Source organism: Nicotiana tabacum, chromosome 4, assembly GCF_000715075.1.
Source record: "Nicotiana tabacum cultivar K326 chromosome 4, ASM71507v2, whole genome shotgun sequence".
Classification (NCBI taxonomy): Eukaryota; Viridiplantae; Streptophyta; class Magnoliopsida; order Solanales; family Solanaceae; genus Nicotiana; species Nicotiana tabacum.
The window spans coordinates 62,488,774-62,504,064 of NC_134083.1; the positions used below are offsets into that span (position 1 = coordinate 62,488,774).

General features: G+C 36.7%; 1 non-coding gene across 1 annotated transcript; it reads right to left on the reverse strand.

The window, feature by feature from the left end:
* Positions 1-5,259: 5,259 nt before the first annotated feature.
* LOC142180517 (small nucleolar RNA U3) lies at positions 5,260-5,478 on the reverse strand. The gene has a single exon (XR_012709138.1). It is a non-coding gene; the product is annotated as a small nucleolar RNA U3 (small nucleolar RNA).
* Between the last annotated feature and the right edge of the window lie 9,813 nt (positions 5,479-15,291).

Here is a 15,291-nt window from a genome sequence, read left to right on the forward strand (position 1 = left end):
AGTAGAGAGGCCAACCAGTAGGAGAAGCTACCTGGGAGATTGAGCAGAAGATGCGGAGCATATATCCACACCTATTTGAGACTCTAGGTATTACTCTAAACCCGTTCGAGGATGAATGTTTGTTTAAGAGAGGGAGAATGTAACGACCCGGTCGGTAGTTTTGAGTATTATAACCCCGTTCCCCCATTTACTGCTCAATTTATGCATTATAATTGATTTATGACTTATCGGGTTAGTTGGTTCGGGTCCGGAAGGAATTCAGAGTGAAATGAGACACTTAGTCTCATAATTGAAAATTTTAAGATAGAAAAGTTGCCCGGATGTGGATTTATGTGTAAACGACCTCGGATTTGAATTTTTATGATTCCAATAGCTCTATATGGTGATTTTGTACTTAGGAGCGTGTCCGAAAATTTTTTTGGAGGTCCGTAGAGGAATTAGGCTTGAAATGCCGAAAGTTGAATTTTTGGGAAGTTTGACTGGTGGGTTGACTTTTTGATATCGGGGTCGTAATCCGATTCTGAAAATTTTAATAGGTTTGTTATGTCATTTATGACTTATGTGCAAAATTTGAGGTCAATCGGACGTGATTTGATAGGTTTCGACGTTGTTTGTAGAAATGGAAAGTGTCAAAGTTCATTAGGCTTGAATCTATGTGTGATTCGTGTTTTTAGTGTTGTTGGATGTGATTTGAAGACTCGACTAAGTTCGTATAATGTTTTAGGACTTGTTGGTATATTTGGTTGAGGTCCCGAAGGCCTCGGGTGACTTTCGGATGGTTAACGGATCAAAAAGTGGACTAAAATAGCTGTTGCAATTTCCTTCTACTGCAAATTCCATCTCCCAGGATCGAGCCCTGAATCGTGCCCAGAATAGGGCCATGATCGAGCCCAGGATCAAAGTCATGATCGAAGGTAGGGTCGAGGGCCATGATCGAGGGCCCAAGATCAAAGCCACGATCGAAGGAAGGATCGAAGGCCAGGGTCGAGGGCCATGATCGAGGACCAGGATCGAGGGTCAGAATCGAGGCCCAAGATCGAGGCCCAGGATCGACGAACACGATCGATGACCCAGGATCGAGGCAGGATCGAGGGATGTCTGGGCAGAATTATAAAGCAGGGAACTTCGTCCCATTCGCCATTTTTGACAAATTGGAGCTTGAGGAGAGGCGATTTTTGATAGATTTTCAAGGAAAACTTGAGGTAAGTCCCTTGTGATCATTTCTACTCCATAATATTGAATTATCATCGAATAATCCGACTAGATTACATGATTTTGAGGTGTAAATCGGAGACTTGAACTTAGAAATTTGGAAATACGATTTGTAGATTTGAGGGTCGAGTTGAGGTCAAATTTTGGTAAAATTGGTATGGGTAGACTCGTGGTTGAATGAGCTTTCAGATTTTGTAACTTTTGTCGGGTTCCGAGACGTGGGCCACATAGGCAATTTTTGAGCTAAATTTCGGATTTTTATGGAAAATTAGTATTTTCTTATGGAATTAATTCCAATAAATTTTATTGACTGAAATATATTATTTGTGACTAGATTCGAGGCATTCAGAGGCCGATTTGCGAGGCAAAGGCATATCAAAGTAAAAAATTTCACATTTTGAGGTAAGTAACAGTTATAAATATGGTTCTGAGGGTATGAAATCCTAGATTTTTGAGTCATGTGATTATTTTGGAGGTGAAGCACATGCTAGGTGATGAGTGTATGGGCGTGCACCGAAGGGATTGTGACTTGGTCCGTCCCGTGAAACTATAAAGTTGAATAACCTGTTGTTAGCTATAAGCTCTCTTTGTGTTGAAAAAATTTGACTGTAAATCATGTTAAAAATTATGCTTAGGCAATGTGATAGTATTGTTGGGACCTACAGAGGTCGCGTAGTTGTTGAATTATTTGCTAATTGTTGTCTTGTACTCAGTCATGCTTTTACTTGTGCATCATACCTCAGTCTTTCTTGATATTTGTTGATTTACTATGTTATCTTTGTTTGGACTGATCTTTGTGATTTTCGAGAGCCCGAGAGACTAGAGAGGTTGGGGACTGAGTAAGGCCGAGGGTCTGTCGGTGAGGTAAGGATATATGGCATGTGAGTTGTCCGTGCATGATATTATAGCACGTGAATTGTCCGTGCAGCACGTGAGTTCTCCTTGCGAATTATGGCGCTTGGGCTGTAGGAGCCCCTCCGGAGTCTGTACACCCCCAGTGAGCGCGGGTACCCATTGAGTGTGAGTGCTGAGGGCTGAGAGCTGAGTGGTTGAGCTATTGTGACGAGTTGAGTGACTGTTGACCTGGGAGGCTGTACTTGCTTTTCATTTGTTGTTACATTTAGTTGCTATCTGTCATTGTTGTGAAATTCTTAGAAAGATTCTATATCCGAATTACATAAACATGAACTGTATAAAATTGATTTGACTTAAACTGCTGGAATTACTAAAAATGAACTATAACTGTGTAGCTCGTCACTATCTTCTGTTTCTTAGTTATTATTGTTACTTGCTGAGTTAATTGTACTCATACTACACCCTGCACTTCGTGTGCAGGTCCAGGTGCTTCTGAACATAGCGGGTGTTGATTCTCTCGTACAGTTGATCTTTCAGAAATTCAGAGGTAGCTGTCGTGTTTTGCATACCTTGTCTCTCCTTCCCTATCTTCTTGTTTACCGTATTTTGGTCTTAGACTATTATAGATCGTATTTTATTTTTCCAGACTTGTATTAATATTAGATGCTCATGTACTCAGTGACACCAGATTTTGGAGAGTATTCGTATCAGTATTTTGTAATTTTATATTGTATTTAATTATTATATTTTCAAACTTAAAAGAAATAGTGGTTTATTGATATTATTGGCTTGCCTAGTAGCGAGATAGGCGTCATCACGACAGGTTGGAATTTTGGGTCGTGACAAGTTTTCTCCTAGGTCAGTTGCATGTATTTTTCTGGGTTATCCACCTAGAAAGAAAGCTTACAAACTCCTACAGTTGTCCGATAAGAAAACACTTATTTCAAGAGATGTGATATTCCATGAGAACATTTTTCCATTTTGTAAATCCTCCACACCAAAGACACTATTCCTATATATTCCATTTGTCTTTCCAGAGCCAGAACAATCACCTCACATTGATCATGTACCTGCACTTGTACAAACTTCTGCTCATGAACCTAGCTCCAATGTTTCTTCTAGTGGTGATATGGATGCACCTTTATTCAGTCCAATTGTGTCTCCTAGTTCTTCTAATCCTTCATATTCTGTCCCTGTTTCTCCCTCCATTTCTTCTGATCCTACTCATCCTGGAAGATATCCTTCTAGAAATCACAACCCCCTTCTTATCTTGAAGATTATATCTGTCCTACTTTAACTTCCTTGAATTGTTTGCCCAAGTCTGTTTGCTTTAGTAGTTTGAGTTTCACTAATCAGAATTTAGTTAAGAGTCTAGATAATGTGCATGAACCTGTAACTTTCCAGCAAGCAAATTTAAATCCTGTGTAGCAGGAAGCCACGGTGAAAGAATTTGAAGCACTTGAAGCAAATAAAACTTGGGATATAGTATCCTTGCCACCCGGCAAGAAACCCATAGAGAATAAATGGGTATACAAAATGAAACATAGGGAAGATGGTAGTATTGAAATGATTTAAGGCCAGGTTAGTAGTAAATTGGGGGGAGGGGGAGGGGCACACAAACTGAAGGGGTTGATTATATAGAGACATTTTCTCCTATGGTTAAAATGACCACCATTAGAGCTATTATTGCGGTGGTTGTTAAGAGGCATTGACCTATGTTTCAATTAGACGTGAACAATGCATTTTTGTATGGAGACCTTGATTAAGAGGTGTATATGAGGATCCCGCAGGGGATGGTAGTTTTTGGTGATAATCTGGTATGTATGTTGAATTTTTTTTGTATGGATTAAAGCAAGTTTCTAGACAATGGTACTCCAAGTTAAGTGATTCTTTGATTTTCAGGGGGTATATTGCTTCCAAAAATGACTATTCTCTTTTTATTAAATCTGTTGATTCTTTGATTACTGTTGTTGTTGTGTATGTTGATGATATACTTTTGAGTGAAAATGATGATAAGGAAATTTCTTCTCTTAAATATTTTGGACAATCAATTAAAAATTAAGGATTTGGGGCATTTGCATTATTTTCTTGGTTTGGAAATTATGTCAGAATCTGCTGGTATTGTTGTTTCTCAGAGAAAATTTGCTTTGAATCTCTTAACCGAATTTGAATGTTTAGAATGCACTTCTGTTATCAGTCCTTTAGATGCTAATTAGAAGCTCAAGGCTATTGATAGGAAGCCTTTATCTGATCCTACTTGCCTACTCAGTTCAATGTTTGAGTCAGTTTATGCATGCTCCTTGTGATTCACATTTAGCTGTTGCCTACCATGTTCTCTATACTTCAAGGGTAATTTGGGTCAAGGGTTGTTTATGAGTGCAGATGATGAATTTTCCTTCCATGCTTTCAGTGACTCTGACTGGACAGCTTGCCCAGATTCAAGCAGATCGGTAAGTGGTTACCTGGTTATTCTTGGGAATTCTCTTCTTACTTGGAAATCCAAGAAGCAACACATTGTGGGTCTCTCTTCAGCCGAGGCAGAGTATCGATCCATGCGACGTGTCGTTGCTGAGTTAGCTTGGCTTACCAGATTATTGGTTGAACTCACTGTCACCTCCATTGTACCTATTCCTTTACATTGTGATAGTTAGTCAATTATATATATTGCAAAGAATTCGGTATTTCACGAGCGCATCTAACACATCGAGCTAGATTGTCATTTTGTACGTGAAAAGTTATAGGATGGACTAATTTCTTATTCTTTTGTCCCCAGCAGGCTGCAGCTTGTCGATATGCTTACGAAGCCACTCCATGGTGTGACTCGTCGTTTTATCTTGAGCAAGTAGGTGTGACTAACTACTCTCCAACTTGAGGGGGGATGTTAGAATAGTTGGGTTGTTATTAGTTGGGCTGTTATTTTTGTATCTGGGCCACTAGTTTGCTGAGTCCATATTTATTTATATTATAAATGGTAGATGGGTCAGTTTATTTTCCTGTATGTGGGTCTGTATATAAACACAACTCTAGTCACATACCTGACTTAGATGCTCATTTTATCAATTGCAGTTTGCTATTTTCTCTCGAATCTTCTATGGGCCGTCTCTCTCCCAATTCATCTCTGCTGAATTCAATTTCTTTCGATTCTAATAGCATGGCATGCTAATTAATCAGGGATGGCAAAAAGATTGGGCGAGTCTGTCAGACAGCTATGAGATCATCTCAATCCTGGAAATGAGAGATGAGAACGATCCTCTTTTGATCCAAGGTCCCCAAGGAACCATGTGCACTATTAATCAGTGCTCTGATTCTCTCAGCCATGCCTCACCAATGATACTTAGTTTCCCACCTCCTTAGGAATTAAGGTTAAAGTGGTACGAGCCTATAGAACAAATTTTGTTCAAGTAAGGTCGTGCACTTCGGTAGTACTAAACAAAAATATAAGCATCGGATAGTTAAGTTAATGCGCCGATGTGGGACAACTCTTATGCTAAGCTTCACGTGACATCAGATCATAAAAATTATAGTTGAAGTGTACTTCGAGATTTTGATTCGTGTGGAGAAAACAAAAATAGTGACAATGAGCTTAAATTATGAATCAAAAACCATTCCAATAAACAAAATTAAAAAAAAACTTTAACATGAGTGGCACCTAGCTAACATTATCCGCCAGGCGAACCAGCTTATACCATGCACTTAACATTTATTCAAGACTAAACTGACATAGTTACAAGTTTCAATGATTCACTAATTAAATAGGAATAATTAATAATCCAAACTATTCCATAAATATGTATGAATAGTAATAACCAAAACAGAGGAATAATACTCTAGCCCATTCCCACAATAGACCATGGAGCATTTAAGAGAATTATAAAAGACTCAAGGTCGGAGTGTGTAAATCCCAAGATGAAAGACATCAATATGAATAAATGATACTCTTTTGGCAGCCTCCACGAATAATGCGGTGGCTTACCTTAATAATTATATCAACTCTATCCAACTGGTCAACTACTAGCTCCGTCGTTACGAATAGTATCTGCATGGATATGCAGGTAAGGAGTAAGTTATACGTGAATATAACCCAGTAAGATCATCGTCCTGCCACATTGAATACCCCTGGAACAAATGTTCGAAAATAAAAGCACACCACAATAATAACGATATAATAAATACGATAATTATACAAAAACTCAATAGATATATGTATCAACAGAGCTAATAAGAATTAACCAATAAGAGTACACATATCTTGACACAGTACACACTGATGAGGACTTGTCATAATTGTAGTGAAAGAAATTAACCAACACCTCTATGAGTTCACAACGACACCACAATGCCTCAAATATGTAACAGAGCATACACAATGCTCACTGAAGTATACACAATGCCAAAATATATCAAGAAGCATACACAATGCTCGGGTGATGTACAAAACATACATAGTTTCCAATATCATGGCTCATAGCCGTATCAAACTATCAAACCTAGGACCGTTCAAAACCGAATCGTAATCGTTAACCGAATAGAACTAATGGCTTATTAGCTAATTGGTATCGGGTTATTGGATAACGGTTGGTGAATGGATTGAGATTTTATAATTAACGGCTTAAGGGTTTGGGGACGGATTACTCAATTATCTTATCGGATAAACCTTAAACCCGTTAAAATTTTTTATTTTATACTTTTACTCCTATGTATATAAAGTACTATTGAAATCCTAAATGGCTAAATCTCTAATTTCTAATTCTCAATTGAATTAGGTACGCAGCAGAGAGTGAGAAGTTGACCAATCATATTTCCTAAGTCCTTGATCCCTAATCAAAATTTCTCTCAATCTGAATCTGCTTGTGCTCATCACTCGTCACTCGTCAGTCTCGTCTCTCTCTTGATGATCTTGGACACCAGCTGCATGGGGGTAATACATGTATAAAAACCAATTAAGAGTAATCTAATCACCAAACCAACTAGTTGAAACATGAACAGTAGAGTCGCTAAAAGAGGAGGCTCATATAGAGTCCCACAACGGAAATATATAAAAGCTAGTGGACTATGCAGTTTTGCCGTTTAGTATTCACAAGATTAGGATTGTTCAAATTTTATTATTTGGTTTAGCCGATAAAACGCCCGATAATCGTTAATCCGATACCAATCGATATGTTATCTTATTGGATAGCTAGTGGATTACTCGATTTATATTCCGATAATGGATAAGCCGAACCGTTAAACATAATTATCCGCCCGATCCGCCCGATAAACACCTCTAACCAAACCCAATATATGGCTCACAACAGTATCACATCATCAAACCCAACATCATGACTCACAGCCGTATCACACCATCAAACAAATTATAAAATAATTGTAGTATTTTTCATAAAATAATATATTTGCGGCTAGTCGAAGACTACCGATTTTGTCAAGAACACGCTTGTCCTAACACATGGACCAGGTAGACGAAAAATATTTTTAAAATGGATTTTGGAAAAGCAAGTACAATATCAAAGTTTAAAGTCTTACTTACCCTGCTAACATGAAGTTCTCCAACCTTGAAACGTTTAGAACACCGACAAAACGTCATCAAACTATGTAAAATATTGAATAATACTTCCTAATTAGTCTAGATGAATAATTTTCACAATTATAGAATAAGCCAAAATTAAAGTCAACCTTCGGTAAACTAATCAAAATATATACACCAATTAAGGTCAAACGCAGAATTTATTTTCAGCAAAGCAAATTGCCAAAACAGTACACGTTGACTTATGCCTTATATTCTCAAAGTAAAGCTAACTCTCACAATTACTAAATGATTATTCTCTTCCTAATTATTATCATCATCATTACTTTCCAATCATATCATCATGATTCCTACATTCCATTCTTAAATATAGTAGTAAGGATTTCAAGTAGTAGCTTCATCTTATTTTGTAGATAGATATCGAGAGGCAGTGACAGAGTCTTCGTCCAAATTTAAATCCCATATATCATCCTTACAAATTATCAATCATATAATCATTATTATTTCATCATTAAATAATTATTATGTCCACTATTCATGGCATACGCACTCATTCATATCTCTTATACTACCACAATTACTAATTGACTAAAGTTAATTGAAAGATATACTCTAAAAATTTGTAGTACCTGAGCAACCGACGTCCTTACTTCTCATAGGTTTTCCCCAATGCTAAAGCGCCTTAGCTTTCTCAAAGGTGCTGTCGTCAAATCCCTAAGGCTAAAACATGCTCTTTATCTAAAATTTTTTCTGTCTTGGTGAACCAAGAAACTAATTTTTTTTAAACTTATTTATTCTAGTGCCCTAATGCTCTCCTTACGTGAGCAGCAATTGGGATGGTTAGGCCTAGTTTCTTATTGTTATTAGCTAAAGCCCATAATTAGCCAACTATAAGATGTAATGGTAAAAATAGCACGGGCTAACCAGTTTTCTGACTGGTAATTCAAAAATAGCAAGCGTTTGCAAAGTCATTGAAAAATAGCCACTATTTTGCTGCAACACGGACCGGTCCAACCGGTCCAGCATAATATACTGGAGATTGGTGCACCTGCGTATGAACTTCCAGCATATTATGCTAGACCGGTATATTATACTGGAACTCCAGTATATTATGCTTGAGTATTTTCCGGATTTTGAACAGTGTTTTCGTTCAGATTTATCTTTACATGAAAAATGGCTAAATTTCAATTACTTTTGAAACTGTGGCAATTTTTCAATTACCACTTGTAAATCTGACTATTTTTTAATTTCTCCCGATGTAATGTGAATTGTCCCACTAGCAAATTAACTACTATGTTATCTTATATTTATAATTAATCTCCTTCACTAACTTAGTAATTAACGCAATATCTATAAACTAAATTAATTCTCCAATCCCATGCTTAAAAAATGTACAAAATATTTTGGATTATTACATTGTCCCCCACTTAAATAAGTGTTCGTCCTCGAACGTGTTAGAAAGTCTATCTGATATCTCAAACAATTGAGGATACTTGCTATGTATGTAAGCTTCGATCTCTTGTGAAGCTTCCTCTGTTGGATGGTTGCGCCATAACACTTTCACTGAAGCAAGCTTCTTCGACCTTAATTGTCATACCTGCCTATCAATAATAGCTAATGGACCTTCTTCATAAGTTAAGTTCTCATCAAGCTCTACATCATCAGGATGGATCTTATGGCTATCATCACTTACATATCGTTTAAGCATAGACACATGAAAGATATGTGAGCAACTGACAACCTCGACGGCAAAGCAAGCCTATAACAATACCAATCCAATCCAATCCAAAATCTTATACATACCAATATATTTTGAACTTCGCCTACCTTTCCGCCCGAATCTCATAACTCCTTTCATCGGGAAATTTTATTTTAAAAAAAAATTCCACGTTTTATGAACTTTAAATCACGATTTCGTTTATCGGTGTAAGATTTTTATTTTTTACTCTCTTTTGTTTGAAGTCATTTTTACATTTAACGCAACCTTCTACAAGCCTTGCTAAACCAAATCTAAATCCAATAGCTGTGATTCCCCAGGTTCGAACCAATCAACTAGAGAATTACAAAAACATTATTTTTCCTCAAATAACATGATCTGCATAACAAGCTAGTAACTATTGTGGGATACAAACTCGGTCAAAATAGCTGATCATGAATCACTCGTTATATAATACCTATCCAACTAGTATTGGGACTGGATATTCATACTCTCTTATACATTCATTTTGCTGGAACACATATAATCGCCACAACCATGGTCGTACAATGGAACACATCCATAATTCTTACATATGGTAGTTTTGAAATATATTTGAACATTATTACATAACACTCTTATGTACGGCAACGCCGGAACACATCCATACGCCCTTACAAAATACTCTCATGTACAGTGGCGCTAGAACATATTCATACATCCCTGCGTAAATATTTCATAAACTGTTACCTTAGCTTTGTCACACATGAAAATGCAGACACGTGCCATTTCACTGACTACCGAATATATCGCTGCATAGGCTAATATGTTATCTAAGAAATTCGGACTAAACTAGGCCTGATTTCTTGATGAGCCTAACTAGGACCACAATTTACTCAATGAACGTCTAGACTAACCACACAATGCTCCATTTTCAATTTCTCTTGAAGACAACCATGTTTGCAAAAATTCATATGTTTTTTTTTTGTAAGTTATCACCTAAACTAGAACGGAGATCCAGAGTAATAAAAGCGCACAAATATACCGAATTTGTTTGATCTCTATCCCCAATAATGAAAACAATACGATAATAATGGAATTTAATGAAGTCATTTTCACTTGGATTATGATCATCTTTTACGTCTTTAAATCATGTTTCAAGATTATTAAGGTGAAGGGCTGAATTCTACGAAATGAGTCTAACTTGACCTAGAGATATACATTATACCATCTCTATAAATGGATGTCCTGAGGAATACACAATGTGTTCATCAATAAAGTTGCATTATTATGCATATTATAACTACTAACCATGGCTCTGCCATTTTTTTTAATTTTATTTAACCAAACATCCACATTTGATTTTCTTACGTAAATGTTATTATTACAAAAAAATTTCAATTCAAGCTAAAAGCTAAACTTGAACCACGCCAATTATACCTCAAACTTCTTTTATGGTTTATCTATTCTTATCATGGTGTAGGACAATCTCAGTACTATACGTCTTATCATTACTTTAATAATTAATCATGCTCATGTGCACTGAGTTTATTCAACCTCTTACAATATTGGTGTATTAAGCCTCATACTTGAGCCTTATTCTCTCTCACAAGGTGAAATTTACCCACGGACACCCACCATGATCACGTTATGTATCACGTACTGCCACTTTCATGGTCATACTCAATGCATTTGATTTATGTACAGTCATGCCACAATCACTTTTATAATATTACCATCATGATATTACTAATAATAAGGAATTACTTCAAGAGGAGTTAAGATGAGAACTGTATAAATACTTTTCCCAAAGTGTCTTCACCACTAAGCCCAACAACCTAAATATGGCTAAGCTATTATACTTCTTACTTTCCAGCTTAACTTTTTCCCTCTCCTAATCGGATTACTAACCTCGAATGTTGAATCCACTTCACCATTCACATGGATTCTCAATGTTCAAAAATTTGACTAACTCTCAAAATTTCTATAAAATTTTTTGTAGAGGTTCCTTTGAAAATAGTTATCAAAAAAATTAAAAACTGTTAAATCTCAACCGCCAATACACAAAAATATCCCATGTACTCAAGGATACTCTCAGCCGCACGTGTATTGTTAAAATTTCCAAGTCAATTGTATCATCCAGCAGAGGAGGATATGCGTGTCCTAGCCGTCTGCGAAATGCACATTCCAATTTTAAACTCGATACATCTTAACGCACGAATAAGGAATGAAAGAAGGGAAAATATCCTAAATGTTTAGTAGCCTCAACGTCATAAGTATAAACGTCTACATAGTCATGAACAAGACTATACCAAACACGGCTCTATGAACCGGAACTTAAATCCTAAGATCTGATACCAACTTTGTCACGTCCCAAAATACTCCCTAGATGTGAGTGACACCCAGCTAACACTACTCGCTGGACGAACCAGCTTATACCATGCACTTAGCATTTATTCAAGGCTAAACTGACATAATTGCAAGTTTCAATGTTTCACAAATTAAATGGGAATAATTAATGATCCAAATAATTCCACAAATATGTATGAATAGTAATAACCAAAATAGAGGAATAATACTCTAGCCCAATCCCACAATAGACCATGGAGCATCTAAGAAAATTACAAAAGACTCAAGATCAGTGTGTAAATCCCAAGATGAAAGACATCAATATGAATAAATGATAGACTTTTTTGGCAGCCTACACGAACAATGTTCGGTGGCTCACCTCAATAATTGTATCAACACTATCCAACTGGCCAGCTACTAGTTCCGTCGTCATGAATAGTATCTGCATGGACATGCAGGTAAAGAGTAAGTTATACATGAATATAACCAGTAATATCATCGACCCACCACTTTGTGGAAATTGTATCAACACTATCCAACTGGTCAGCTACTAGTTCCGTTGTCACGAATAGTATCTGCATGGACATGCAGGTAAGGAGTAAGTTATAAGTGAATACGTGTAAATTGCACTTCTTCATGTCTTTGTGGAACTCATTAGTATCTCGCGTCCATGTGGCAAGAGAACCCACGCCACACAACTGGCGTCTAATATCAGGATAGGGGGCAGACGCAGCAACCTCAGGAACAACTTATGAGAGTGCTCCGTGAACCCCATGATTTGATTTATTACCCTTGAGGAAAAGGGAATCATCTTGCCTCTCATATCTACTACATACACCGCATCTAAATTGGCCTCAGGTTGCCAGTTAGCATAGAACTCCTTGACCATGTTCACATTCACCAATTCACTGGGACAGAACAAACTTTCAAATCCCTGGTATCTGATATTGTTGTAAATCCCTGAGTACTTCCTGGCTAGCTTACCATCATCAATACCAACTTTCGGGTCGGGTCTCACCGCCAGAACAAAGGTCCAGTACCACACCCTAGCATGAGCTGGCACAATTTGAATGCCATACTTTCAGCTCGATACTACATCCGTATCTGGATCAATGCGCTCCTCTTCCTCCTCCACTGGGGCGGGGGAGGTGCCCGCCTACCTCCTCGACGGCTACTAGAGGCAACCTCAGAGGAACTTGTATTAGAACATTTGCTAGGACGACAAGATATTGTACATGCACAAGACGAACAAAATTAGCCACAATACTTAAAACAAAAACAAGACCAAATGGGGTAACCACCCCACCCTTATGTTATTGGCATGTTCACAAGTACAATGTATATTGGGGACTCAGACTACCCCATTGAAAGCACGTCACACGTAATCAACAACTAACCCAACCACCAACATAATATTACAACAACATAACCACGGACTATACTAATGTAAACTACAAAATCAAGAAGCTAAACTAGTAACGAAGAAAGAAAAAATAATAAGTTATACTAATTCGCTACTAACAAAATTAAGAAGTTACCATATAACACTACACAGGTACTTAGCATGAATTAGACACTCCAATTAGCACCTAGCAACATATTAACATGGGGTGATCAATTGATTAGCACCCGGGGCTAACACGTTAAAGTTTCACAACATAAGAACATGACCTCCAACCCCACACTTATCATCAAGCATCACATTATCTCATAATACATATTCTCTAATTAAACACAACTTCACCTTCTATATCATTGGGGCATTTTATTAAACACATTGTATTCATCAAGTTCAACTCATAATTTCAACTTCAAATGGTCTAGGGCCACTACACAATAACACCAATCATCCACCCAACAACAACCACAACACTACCACAATGTAACAATAGCACAAAGTGGTTCAATTTTGCATAAAACACCTTCTAATTTTTGGCCCTAGTACACACCCACCATAGTTCACCACACAATTCTTCCAATACCATAAAAATAATCCAACAATCATCCACAAGCATATTAACAACAAAAATCCCCACAAAATCAAGTACAATTTCGGTCAAATTAGAAGCAAAGTAACTAAAATAAATTATCAAAACTACAACTAATGAGGGTTAGGTTGAATTAAACTAGAACTACCTAAATACTTCAATTAATTACTAAAATAAAGAGAAGAGAGGAGAAGAAGAACTTACCTTGAAGATGGATGGGTGTAATAGGAGGTGGGTGTGGAAGAAATTGGAGAAGAAGAAAGAGTTTGGGAGTTGAGTTAGAGTGTAATGAGAGAGGAGAGTTAAAGAATAAGTTGGAAAAGAGGGGGAGACGGGGGTTAGAGTAGTACTGGGGTCCGTTTTAATTTTTTTTTTTAAAAATCTGCCCGACAAAAAATTATACAATCACGTTCGCGGTAGCGGAGAAGTTCATAGAGGGTGTTTCTGTCAGAGTCAACCCATTGGCCTAGCGCGGCGCCCTATGCGGCACGTTAGGCCAATTTTCTTAGAGTTCCTTTTTTTACGTTTTAGCCTACGGATTGCACCCCAACTCTATTATATACTAACTTTGTGTGTCCAATTCATGATCATATCTCTTCAAATAATGATCAAAGATCCTAAACTCTAATAATCCTACACTACAATTATCTAACTATTCTATAAAAGCAAGAAAAAGGGGATATAAGTAGTTCTGAGTTATAGTTGTCAGCTTGACTCTGTCACTTAGTCTTATTTGATCATGATGCTAGAGGATTGCTTGCCAAATCCTCCAACTGTTGATACCCAATTTTGCCCTCATATTTTTTCAAATAATATATATACTTTCAAAATATTATTTTTCCATCATTATTTAGCTTACAAATCTATACAAGCACTTTTTATAATTTTTCATAATTTTTAGAGTTTTAAAATTAATTTTCTTGCATTTAAATTACATAAATAATTAATAATTATCCCTTTAAATTATTTGTGATGACTTAATCATCCAAAATTACTATTTTGTATCCTCATATATGTCTCATAATATTTTCACTTCATTGTTTTTTAATAATTACATTAGCATTTTAAAGCTATTTGCACAATCTTGCAATAATAGCCTATATTCATATATAAATGCTCCGTATTTATATTATTGGCGTCAAAATAGTATTTTTATAATGCTAAATCATTATTTAAATAATTTTAGTACATAAAAATATTTTTATTCATTTACTAATTATTTTTATAAATTAAGTGTGTTTAAAAGGCTGGCCCAATTTTTAAACCAATTTTCGGACTAAAAAATGGCCCAACACCTTAGCCCAGTAACCCCGGCCCAAAGTCAAACGATCTTTTTACAAGACCCGATCGGTACCAGTTTTAATTAACCCGCCCCGTTCATTTTAAATCCCAGCAGTTGATCTTTCAAGATCAATGACCCTCATTTATTCCCCTCATTTTAATTACCCACCCCAACCCTAATCCTTTCATTCTCTTTAACCCGCCGCCCTAAAATTCTCTCTTCTCCTCTCCACAGAAACCCTAGATGCCCTATCAAATCTCTCCAAATCCGTCTCAACCATGGATTCTCTCCATGATTTCCTTACCCTTTGTGTATTATCTCGTTATTTTCTATAAAACTATGGTATCACCTAGAACTTGCCTAAACATGGCAAGTACTATCTCTCAAA